Here is a 12049-nt window from a genome sequence, read left to right as displayed (position 1 = left end):
GTTTCTCTGTGTAGTTTTGGTGCCTCTGTAGACCAGGCTGGCCTCAAACTCACAGATATTGAACTGCCTCTTCCTCTGGAGTGCTGGGATTAAAGGCGTGCACCACCACCACCTGACAATGCTTTTAGTTTTTAATATTAACCCATAATCCCTTAATTCTTATTTTATGTGTGTGCTCAATGCCTTCCTTAGGATTATGCAGATGTGGTTGACATATAATATATCTATATCTATATCTATATCTATATCTATATCTATCTCTCTCTCTCTCTCTCTCTCTCTATATATATATATATATATATATATATATATATATATATATATAAATTTTTTCCTAAGTGAAGGGAGGTGCTTGTTGACTGTTTAATTTTCCCAGGTATTTTTTGTGGCAAAAAGTAATCCAAGATGTATCCTGATCTCACTGCTGTCTTTTGACCCCAAAAGAAATAAATATACTTTGCAACCTTCCATACAGTAAGGACAAGGCTTTGTAAGAGAATATTGGCCACTTTGGCTAGGAAGACTTTAAACAGACATCTTTTGGGAATAAACAACGACTTCCCATAATAAATCATTGTGCAAAGCCATCTACAGTGCTTCTCTATGCCCATAACTCAAAAGGTATATGTTACTAGGATGTTCCTTCCAAGCCAACTGAATCCTCATATCCATAAGTCATTCAGTACTTGGGCATGTGCTGCTCTATGAATAGGGATACCCTTCAACATATCAGATCATTAGAGACAATGCCAAAAAAAGGTTGATCATTTAAGGCTTTGGGCCAAAGGTATCTACAACACTGAGGTGAGCATACTCTTTTTTTAAAGTCTCTTCTAAGAAATGGATCACAGCATTTATGAATCAAAGAAAGCAGGCTAACTCACAGAAAGTTATAATGTCAATGAATACTAACCACCAGACAACTTATAGAAAATTGTCTTTCAATTAAAAATTGGTGAAATTGCTCATAAATCTGGCATTACAGTTTCCTTAAGGAAAAACTTGTTCCACGTCTCTGATGCATGTACTGAGCTATCTCAAGTCTTCTTGAATTATAATTTAATGACTTTTAAGTTTATAACAGGTAATTCATTGCAATTCTTAAAGGATTTTACTGATATTGGCAGTTTCCCATTGCTTGCTCATTTTGTTTATTTTTGAATATTTAGTACACAGCTAATTTATATTCTCCATCTAATACTTCCTAGATCTGAGGGCTTTTGGAAGGCTGTAAATTAGCCATATATTGATTCTCTGTCATTGCAGCAGTGTTTGTGAATTTTGAGTTATATTTATTTTAAAGTTTAGTTGTGATTCATGGGAATGATGGGGATGTCAAGAACCAAAATATGGATTTAGGATCACAAACATCACTGGAATATTTGGTCCCTTTTGAGGACCCTGCTATGCCAGGAAGAGTCAGATTCTTCTCCTTGTAAAGATACTTGCAACAATGTATAGTAAAGTCATACAATTACAATTGATTTTAAATTCACACATTTTTTCTCTTTTTCCTTACCTTCCTTTGTTAGCTCCCTTGCAATGTTTTCATGTTAATAATTTGTTAAATAAACTGCTTTTTATAAAACATAATATATGATTGTAAACAGAAAGACAAAATTGAGAATATATAATACTGCCTAATGAGGATTGTGTCATTTTAAAAATTAGGAACAAATAATTGTAAACAAGGATCAGAAATAGAATAATCAACATCATTTGTGATATCTGTGGTTTCATGATTGCAGGCAATTTTTATTATTAACATTCTAGCCATAGAGTTCCTGCTCCTTTCAAATATTTGGATGGGATCACTAATACAAATAAATAATAAAAATAATTAGAGGATTTTCTCTTCACCAGATAACTTATTTCTCCTTTCCCTTTCTCTTTCCTTCTTCAGTAGTTCATGAAGGGAATCTACTGGGTAACTCTTGATAAGACTAAATTAGTGAGAAGGAGTGTTCTGTTATGTGGAGTTGGAACCCAAGAAGATTGATCTGTTTCACAAATGAGAGAAAGCAAAATGGGAGAAAATATCCTAGGAAGATTTAAAATGATGTCTAGGCATATGAGCAGTATGCAGTGAGGTATCTGATAGATCCTATGGCAATGGGAAGTACTTCCAAGTAAGGAAAGGCGGCCCATAGTATCATGCCAGGAGTCAAGTGGGATGCCAGAGTTTAGATCTGATATGTCACCCCAAAATCCATGTGATAAAAGATTCATCCCTAACTTGGTCCTACTGGAAGGTCACAGAACCTTTAAGAGGTGGGAATGTAATAACAATCTTTAGGTCCTTGATTATGTGTCCCTGAAGGGGATTGTGGGGCTCCTAATGTCATTCTCTTTTTCTCTTTCATTTTGTGACCATGAGGTAAGTTTTATCACACAATCACCACTAATACACTGGCTTACAGAGGCCCCAAATTAATGAGTCCAATCAACTCTCTCATGGACTGAAACTTGAGAAATCATGACCCTAGGGAAAGAGTCATGTATTTATTTGGAGACAGATGGAGACTATGGATCCACAGATGGCCTGCAACTCACTTATAGAGCAAGCTGGCTTTGAACTCATAGAAATCAACCTGCCTCTGCCTCCAGAGTGCTGGGATTAATGTGTGCACCACCACACCTGGCAAAATAGTCTCTTTGTAAGTTAATTTTCCTAAGTATCTGTTATCTGTCCATATAGTGTAAAGAAGCTAATAGTTAGCTGCTATCCAGTACAGGTTTTAGAACTCTGAGTAGAAAATTAGGCAGTTGTCATATGAGAATGCCATGTGATAGGTGGTAGAGCAAGAACAAAACAGTGTGGGGGGGTTCACATCAAGATAAAATTTGGACATATGATACATGTTGTAGAATATTATAAATTGATGTCTAAAAGTGGGAGCAAATCTATATGAATACACAATAAATTTATTAATGAATAGCTTTTCAATTTGTTTTAGAAGCCAATAAAAACAAAAAAGGAACAGCAACCCACCCAGTTGTGTCTAATTATTGACATCTCCCCTTTTGCTTTCGCATAATGTTATGCACTGAAAGAAACCAAGAAGTTTGAAAGATGCATAATACAGCATCTTGGGTATACAAAAGAGAAAACAGACTTCTAATATGCCCTCATGTACAGCCATAAGTATTTGCTCAAAAATCATGGGGCTAATTTGAAATTATACATGGTAAAGAGGCTCTAACATACCAAAGCTGTGATTAAGATTGATAATGTGAACAGTAGATTAGGGATAGTGAGATGACTTAGTGAGAAAAGGCACTTGGTACCAAGCACAATGACTTGAGTTCAATCTCTAGAATTCACATGATGAAAAGGAAAAAGTGAGACTGAGATGTCCTCTAACATCTACACACATGCCATGTACTTGCATGCCCCACACAAAATAAATAAGTAATAAAGTAACAATAAAATATAGTAGATTAATAAAACAGGGAATATAAATTCATGTATTCACATAAAGGAGTAAATTTTAAGTTTGATGTTGATGGAAACATTTAAAAAGTTTCCAAGGTTCATCACCCTTAATCACAATGGGAAAGAACAACTCTCTGGTGCACAATACATGCCACTTTACTCAAGCTAACAAATTCAGCATTATCAGTAAGGACTGAAAAGAAATCTGTGTGCTTCTTCTTAGGAAGATCTGAGGATTTCAGAACATCACTTTCTAACTTGAATTAAATTATAAAGAAACACTAATGAAACCCACATTGACGGAATTTCTGGAAAGTAATCAACTTATGATCCTCAAAAATATCAATGTCATGAAAGAGAGTTATTGAGCAGGTATTTTAGACTAAAGAACTCTAAGCTGATAGAAGTTATTACAGTATCTAATGCTGAAATGGATCCTTTTTTATGAATACCACTGAGACAATTGTTAATTGAATGACAACTGAAAATTATATAGTATCTATTTAATAATAACTTTTTTTAAATGTACAATGCTGTCAAGGTCATTACCCTATACCAATTATGTGAAACTAGAATACAAACTTTGGGGCTATTAACCTGTCCTAGTTACGGTTTCTATTGTGATGAGAAACCACCACCACAGCAACTCACATAAAAGAAAAACATTTTGTTGGAGTTGCTTACAATTTCAGAAGTTTAGTCCATTATTATAATGGTGCAACATGGTGGCATGCAGGCAGACATGGTGCTGGAGAAGGAGCTGAAAGTTCTACATCTTGCCTTTTACTCAACAGGAAGTGGTCTGAGACACTAGGCACATCTTGAGCATAGGAGGGAGTTCAAACTTACCTCTACAGTGACACATTTCCTCAACAAAGCCACACCTACTCCAACAAAGCCACACCTCCTAATAGTGCCACTCCCCATGTGCTTATGAGGACAATTTCATTCAAACTACCATCCTATTATGCTACCAAACAACCTACTCTTTCATAATTCAGAAAAAAATGTGCTTACAAATTTTCTGCAAGCTAAGATAGTTTATAATATTAATGGATAAAGATCATCATGTCATTGGCAGATGTGACATGTGCCTGAAATATTGAGTGCAAAGAAACAATCTTTACAAAGTTGTTTAATGAATATATTGAGAGAATAATAATATTTTTTTGTTTTATTACAATTAATTATATTCCTAGAAAGCAAAGTAATAATTGATACATTGCAATTTGAAAAATAATGAAATTAGTGTATTTAACAAATAATACTACTATATCACATTTTTTAGGAAATTAAAAATCCATGGATTCTGTATATTTAAAACTATATATAATCGACGCTTTTGGAATTCCAGACCTCTGAAGAGATAATCTGATCAAAATAGCAGGTGTAAGTTGGTGCCTGTACCGCCACCCACACTTTTTAAGAAAAGTCTGTAATAGTTAACTGTGCTTCATAATGATTCCAGAAGTATCCAGACTCATGTGCCTCTTTTACCAAAAGGTGGCAGCAGTGATCATCTTACTATTATGCTCTAGTTGCCTAGAGGAGTTTCCTCTTTGTGTTGATGTGAAGAGACAGCAGCAAGTTTGTCAATTTCCCCAGAAGTTACTGCTGTTGCTCATGCCTGCCAAAAAGTGCCTTTGCACCACTGGTACCTGCTGATCCTTCTACCATGCTGGCTAATGTCGGGAGATGAGATTGATTAACATATGAGATGAGACTATTATTGCTTGTCATTGGCAAAGCTTCAAACATGTTAATATCACTCTTCAGAAAACACTGCCATTCCATTACTTGAGAAACAAAAAGTGCTGTAATGATGCATTTATTTCTCCTGTTAATTAAATTTTAAGTGCTTTGTTTGTTTTGCTCTGTTTGTTCAAGAGTTCAAGGGAGTAGAAAATAACAAAGCCTAAAAGGCATATTAAGTCCTCCTTGTAATTTTTCCCTTTGCTTATTTTATTTTCTGTCCTAGGAAGTTAATTGGTAAGCCTACCTTTACCTGTCCTTTAGATTTACATAGATAGCAGTACAATTAAGAGTTGTTGAAGTGTTAGCTTATTCATATATAAATAAGTGCACTTTGAGTTCATACACTTAAGCAACCACACATGTGATATAATACAGTTTTTTTTTTTCAGAAACATATGCCACAGGCTACTAGACTCTGTTGTACTGCAAGTTCATTGCTCCTACTCATAACATTAAAACATTAGCAACTTGAAAGAAAACCCTCACAGAATTCCCCCCAGATGCCCCTCTAATGTAATAATGTATTCACTATTACTTAAACTGTCTCTCAAAAGCAGGGAGTGGTGGTGCATCCTTTAATCCCAGAACTTGGTAGACAGAGGCAAGCAGATCTCTGAGTTTGAGGGCAATCTAGTCTAAAGAGAGTGTTCGGGATAACAACGGTTACACAGAGAAACCTTTTCTTGTAAAAAAAGAAAAGAACAATGAAAACACCCTGTCTTTCAAAGTCCCATTTATGCCTTTTAATGTTTACTAAAAATATATACGTACAGAAATCCACCATCAAGCCATATGAAATTTTATCCTGTAAATATGATGTATACACAGAGAGAGAGAGAGAGAGAGAGAGAGAGAGAGAGAGAGAGAGAGAGAGAGAGGGAGGGAGAGAGAGAGAGAGAACATATACAGCTCATAAAGTTGAGGTAAAATCAAATTGCCTGTTAAAATTATTAATCATTTCTTTAATTAAAAGAATGTTATTTCCCTTTAAAATTATTTCATTTCCTGAGTAAATTAGTTCTTTTAATTTAATGAAAAAAAGCATCATGTACACCTAACAAATGATGTTGAATTAGAACTTTGAAATATACATTTTTTAAACTATCCTTCAATATATTGAACTTACGTAAACTTGAAAATAAAGAATGTATTTTTTTTCTTGGAGTAGTTAACAGTATGGTCATGAAAGAATTTATATCTTTCATGGAAGAAAATCAGTAGTAGTTAAAATCATACATTAGATAAATAAGGATAAATTTTAAAAAGGATAAATTTTTTAAGAGATGTTCTTCATTTATAAAACGTGCTTAGATGCCAATGTATAATTTAAAATCCTCTGGGATTTTCAAATAAGGCATAATAAACACCTCTATCTCTCCCTTTTCCTCTCCTGCTCTACTTCTTTCCCAAATTAAAGCAAAATTCAAAACTTCATGAAGAAAATCATTTCAAAACAAAACTTTAACATTAACTGTAGCAAAAACAACAGATAGTATCAAGCTTTCTAATAGAGAATATGAAATAGCAGCTTCTCAACAAGCTGAAACCACTATTAACACAATAATTATTCTGTGGATATTGTATTTTTTTTTTTTGGAGATGAAGACCGAACCCAGGGCCTTGTGCTTGCTAGGCAAGCACTCTACCACTGAGCTAAATCCCCAACCCCAGATGTTGTATTTTTAACTGACATTTTTTTTGTTTACTTTAGCTTTGAATATTTCACTCATATTCTTACTATATGGTATATTTGGCTTATTACCTATTTTATTAAAGTAGATGTATTGCAACTAATAATGTTCATGTACATGTTATTTTTAATTAGTAAATTTAATGGAGAAAAATCCAAAGGTAATAAAATATTAAAATTAGTAGAATTACTGTGTTTCTTAATGAGGCTTTGCTGTGGAATGTCATTCTGTATGCTGTGAATGTGTGTTGCTCTGATTGGATAAGTAAAATGCTGATTGGCCAGTAGCCAGGCAGCAAGTATAGGTGGGGTGAGCAGACAAGGAGAATTCTGGGAAGAGGAAGGGCAGAGTGAGGAGTCACCAGTCAGACACAGAGGAAGCAAGGTGACAAGGCAGAACTGAAAAAAAGAAACCAAGCCATGTGGCTAAACATAAATAAGAATTATGGGTTAATTTAAGTGTAAGAGCTAGTCAGTAATAAGACTGAGCGACTGGTCATATAATTGGTAATTAATAAAAGCCTCTGTGTGTTTATTCGGGTCTGAGCAGTTGTGGACAGTGTGGGACACAGAAAAACACAATTGGTGCCTCACTGTTGGGCATTGATCCACATAGACCTAAGAAAACTTAAGGATTCTAAATGCACAGAAGTGAAGCCACATTAAGCTTCCTAGTCTCACAGTCTCATGCCAACAGCAGTGCAGACTCATCTCCCAACAGCTGCCTACAAACAGAGCTGGCTGCCAGCCACCATGAGCTAAGCAGCATGGCTGCAGATTCTCAGTGCAGTACACAGATGCATCTGTAAGTTACATAGCATAGTGCTTGGTGGATATAATTTTTGCTAGTACAGACAAAAAAAATTAAAAGATTTCTGTGCTACATGCTCATTGATAGAGACATAGACCCACTGTTTCTGAGAGTTGGTGGTACGCATTGCTCCCAGAGCTGGCTGTAAATGTATCACCACCATACTTGGAGGCTGAGGGGGGTGAAGCCAGCAGCCAAGTAGTTTGCAGTTTAAAAATCTCTCCTGGTCAGAGAAGGAATATAGCTTTACAATGAATCAGATTTAGATTAAATAAAACTCTAAATTGTTTACAGTGTGTATAAAAATGTATGTAGGCATGGAAGAGAGAGGAAAGGGATTACATTCGGTTATATAAAGAAATAGATAGTTTTAAATAATAAAGTTTTAAAGAGACAGTAAAAGTAATATTAAAAAATAAGCCATGTAATGATGGAAATCACACAGAGAGTCTGTATTGTGTTATCTTTGGGACTGTTAAGTGAAGAAAGACATTTGATTGTAAAAACTGTTGATTTAAGCCCATATATTCAAAATGTATGTCTAAGGATACATTACTTTGGAAAAGAGGTTCTGCTTTTGTTTCCACAGAAGAAGATGAGAACCTGTGGATTGATTCCAGCCTAATACGTTTTGATCAAGGAAGACCCCCTGAGAGGTCTCCAGAGATCCAACATCCAGAACAACTTCAAGGCAACTGGCACAAAGAATATAGCATTATAGATGACTCCAGTCAGGACTTACCATAATCCTTAATTTTCTCAGGATCCCCATTAGATTGCCAGTACCGTCATCTAGCAGGAAGTAGTATGAGAGACTATGCCCAAATTCCCAAAATATTGTTTATGAATGATTATTTTTATTTAAAGCAGGTTGATTCTCTTTCTAAAGAAGAAAAGGGGATGGAGTTTCTAAAGAAGAAAAGGTGATAGTATAGATATGACAGGATGAAAGGGTAGAGTAATGAACCTACATTTAAAGAGCAGAAACTTTCTTAAAAATGTTTTACATTGCTATGGATTTTAGTATATTGCTACAAAATTTAGAGCTGATTTTGTTATAATATATATGTATATATATATACATATATATACATATATATATATATATATATATATATATATATATATATATATACATTTCTACTCTCATTTAAGGTATTATGTTTATGTAACTCATTTAAATTATCACGGATAAATAAGAAATACAGATTAATAATTAGTCTTCTATGATAGTCAAATTTATAGTCATGTTGTTTTCTATGTATACATAAATATATTTCAATTAGGTAAGTAATCTTCAAACACTTCAAAGACCTATAGAATATGGCATTTAAAATGTTATAAGAACTTTGACTTTCTGGACATTGAAACATGTCTGCTCCTGGTAGTACCAATCTACTTCATAGAAGATAATGAGCATTGAAGAAACTCATTGTGGAGTTTGTTTCTTTGTGGCAAAAGTTAGCCACTGGGCAAAAAAAGTGCCCTTGTGTCAACTGATGACAATATGTTGTATAAACTGTACCTTCAGGACCCATAGGAAGATGACCACTGAACTTTGCAATACAAAATGATTCTTCAGGTTCCTGCTTCACAAATGAGACTGCCAAGCATTCTATGGGACACAAGGAGAAGTGACTAAAAAACTCTAGGCCTATAGGCTGAAGGTAGATATCCAACATTACAGAGGAAATTTTAGTGATTGTCCAGGCAGGAAGCTGTCTCTGTCATTTTCATATTTTGGGAAGTTGCTTACAATACATTTCCTGTTTACTTAGGTAATATTTTATCCTTCTGAGGTCTTTGATATAGTTGAAAACTAGATAGTTATAATTTTCCTTTGTTATACAAAAAGATAAATTAAGTATGAAACTTTAGACTTCTAAATATAGGATAAAAGATAAAATTTTTCTTTAATTTTTACAAAATACAAATAGACTACATTTTGTAACTGTAATTCTTGCTTGATGACTGTTCTATTATATGTGATTTTACTACGTTAACGTTAAAACCTTCCTCTTTGATTATACTGAAAAGGGGAAGTGCTGTGAAATGTCATTCTGTATGCTATGAATGTGTTGATAAATAAAATGTTGATTGGCTAGTAGCCAGGTAGGATGTATAGGCAGGGCAAGCAGACAAGGAGAATTCTGGGAAGAGGAGGGCTGACTCAGGAGATGCCAGCCAAACACAGAGGAAGCAAGATGACAAGGCAGAACTGAGAAAAAGTACCAAGCCACATGGCTAAACATAGGTAAGAATTATGGGTTAATTTAAGTATAAGAGCTAGTCAATAATAAGCCTGAGCTAATGGCCATTTGTAATTAATATAAGCCTCTGTGTGTTTATTTGGGGCTGAGCAGCTGTGGACAGGTCAGGACACAGGAAAACTTCCAACTACAAGGCTTTACATTTTCTTTCCTTTTTCCCATAGACAACACCACACACAGTCACGAGATCAGCATAAGAGTGATGGGAAAGACCCTGAAGGCCGCCTCTTCAATATCAAGTGGGTAAGCAGGCCCTGGAGTGTCAATGGGGCAGCCTTAGATCACCTCTGCTTAGTAGGCATGGTTAGAGATGAAGAGAGATTCACTGGCTTCAGCTTCAGACTGACAACTTGGGGTATACTTTCCTTAACAAGTGAGGCTGTTGGCTAGGGTTTCACTTGATGTACTCCTCCTGGGCAGCCTTCAGGTTTTCCTTCTTCCCACCTCAGGCATTCAGAGCAGAAGCCTGCAGGGATCAGCCATAAGAGAAAGTCAAGCCCCATGGCTTCAGCAGCAGGCACTTGTTAATAGCATTGAGGTTGATGGACACCTCTTCCTCACTCTGCCCTCCAGACAGGAAAGTGACCCCAGGGACAGCAGGGGGCACTGTGCAACAAAGTGCTGTGACAGTTGCCATGGCAATCTCCTCATTGGAAAATTTCTGGGTACAGGCATGGCCTGGGGTAACCATGTTGGGCTTCAGCAATGTGTCTTCCAGATAGACATGGTGGTCACTCAGAGCCTAGTAGACAGCAGCTAGTACCTTCGCAGTTACATACTGATAGTGCTTTAAGTCATGATCCTCATCTGGGAAAATTTCAAGCTCCACAATGGGTACAATGACATTCTGCTGGTAGATGTTGGCATAATGGGCCAGAACATTGGCATTTTCCATGATAGCAGGGGCTGAGGGAGTATGTTCCCCAATCTTTAGCACACAACACCACTTAGCAAAGTCAGCTCCATCCTTCTTATACTGGGCACAGTTTTTAGCCAGCCCATGCAGCTCTTGGGTGGTGGTCTAACCATTAGTTTCTGCCAGGGGCACAATGCCTTTATCTACCTTAATGCCCACAACACCACACTTAGACTGGTTAACTTGGGTGACAGGACAGTATTTTGTGGAAAAGGATCACCACCCCAAAATGCAGAGATTCACATGGTCATCAGCAGTCATCAGCAACTGATAGTAGAAGTTTCTGTTCTCTTTGGTGTTCTCAGTGCCAATGGACTGCAGCCTCTTGGCAATGCTCCTGGTAGACTCATCTGCAGCCAGGATGCCCTTGCCTGGAACCACAATTCTATAAGCGATGTCAGCCAGCTCCTTCTTCTGCTCTGGGGTCAGTGCTGGGTATGGGTAGCACATGGTGCCAGCGGTAGCACATTCCTGGCACAGGAGGTGGGTAAGCAAAAGGACTGAGGAGCAAACGTGGCTAGAGTCACCAGAACCCTGTACTGCAGTGAGTTCCAAAAGAATGCAGCCTATTCAGCTGAGGGGGTGGGGTAAGGCTTTGCATTTTCTTCTGTTATACATCACCATACTACAGACTGCTCTTTGGAATAGAAGGTAAATGAATAGCAAATAAATTTTTATCTACACATTATAATATTTCTCCTTTGTCCATTGAGTTATTTGGGTTCTTTGCTATTTCTTTTACAAAATTGGGTGTATGCTTCATTGATTTAGGAACTTCTCATCTTTAGTTCCTTTCACTTTTCCTTTAAAAATGCATTAAAGTCAAATAGGTTCTGAATAGTCTTTCATCTACATGACAGTTATTATTTGTTCCTGTTATCCCAAGCCAATCAAATTGTCATTTTTGCATTAAGAGTTGAGTTTTGCTCAGAACTCTTTACTCCCCTACTTGTAAGTTCAATAAAAGTTGGAAAAGCAATGAAATGACTTTTGACTGCTGAGTCACAGCCAAGAAAGCCAATTAATCTGATTATGACCCATGGAAAGTTACAAAGACTGAGATAAATACATTGGACTAGTTAATATAATGAACCTCTCAAGATACAAGATAAATGATACAACAATTAGATAGATTTTATTTTCTGTCTTTTCAAGCCAACTGCTTTTATAA

The 12049-nt window shown here is 36.1% G+C and overlaps 1 pseudogene; it reads right to left on the bottom strand.

The window, feature by feature from the left end:
• Positions 1–10253: 10253 nt before the first annotated feature.
• On the bottom strand, positions 10254–11328 carry LOC118574408 (annotated as a pseudogene).
• Between the last annotated feature and the right edge of the window lie 721 nt (positions 11329–12049).

This window comes from Onychomys torridus, chromosome X, assembly GCF_903995425.1.
Source record: "Onychomys torridus chromosome X, mOncTor1.1, whole genome shotgun sequence".
NCBI lineage: Eukaryota > Metazoa > Chordata > Mammalia > Rodentia > Cricetidae > Onychomys > Onychomys torridus.
This window is presented reverse-complemented; position numbering and strand designations above follow the sequence as displayed.